The sequence below is a fragment of the Cetorhinus maximus genome, chromosome 20 (assembly GCF_964194155.1).
Source record: "Cetorhinus maximus chromosome 20, sCetMax3.hap1.1, whole genome shotgun sequence".
In the NCBI taxonomy this organism is placed as follows: domain Eukaryota; kingdom Metazoa; phylum Chordata; class Chondrichthyes; order Lamniformes; family Cetorhinidae; genus Cetorhinus; species Cetorhinus maximus.
In genome coordinates, this window is record NC_135898.1 from 48,447,886 (window position 1) to 48,448,756 (window position 871).

The window sequence follows — 871 nt, forward strand, 5'->3', positions numbered from 1 at the left end:
GTTTAGAATGAAGTGCCATAGATGCAGGATTATGTTTCATGGAATAGAAATTCATCTGGGCCTATTTTGGGCCCAGTATGCACACCTGAAGCCTGGATGAAATTCGGTCTGAGGCCTCACTAACATTATCAGGCCGAGCTGCAGCAGCTCCCCCACTAAGAGAAAATCAGTTCTGGGCTGCTTGCTACTGGTGAGGCCTGAAGATAAGTCCCAGGTGAGGGGGCTCGAGTGACAACAGGAGGAAGAGGGTAATCTGGAGAGTGTGGAATCAGGGGAGCAATCCTGCCACCACAGTTTTACTTTTTTAAATGATTTTTTTTGTCGACAGACCTAAGGCCTGGCTCCTGCTCACCTCAACCCAAAAAATTTCCGCCACGGTACCTAAAACAGGCAACTGTCCCTCATGTACATATATCATTCTTTTGTTACACTAAAAACAAATCATCAGTAAAAATCAGAATGATCCTAAGGCATTGTTAGTTCCTCAGGGGTGGGAACTAGTTAATCACTGGCTCATTTTGTCCATTCATTATTTTCTGTGACTCCAGGAGGAGTAACAGGTAAGGATATACCTTACTGGACTAATGTCTGCTTTAGGTGACTGCAAGGGATCCCTGAAAAATGGCCCAACCTGATTTTGGGTCAGATTTTTTACAGGTATCCTTGGGATGCAGGACATTGGTATCTGAATTTAGCCTTGTAAAACATGGACCTTTTCCTACTCTAATAAACTCAGAGATTCAGGTCAAGATTTAGATGAACTCTAGAGGATACACTGTTATTCAGTGTCATATCCAATGTCTACCCTTTATTTTCATTTCCTTTATTCCTTAAGCCTATCTACCTTCCTTTCTAACAATGGTATATTTAT

The 871-nt window shown here is 42.3% G+C and overlaps 1 non-coding gene across 1 annotated transcript; it reads right to left on the reverse strand.

Annotated features, from left to right (window-relative positions):
* Positions 1-453: 453 nt before the first annotated feature.
* LOC144695116 (U8 small nucleolar RNA) lies at positions 454-583 on the reverse strand. Its single transcript, XR_013579877.1, has one exon. It is a non-coding gene; the product is annotated as a U8 small nucleolar RNA (small nucleolar RNA).
* Positions 584-871: the final 288 nt, after the last annotated feature.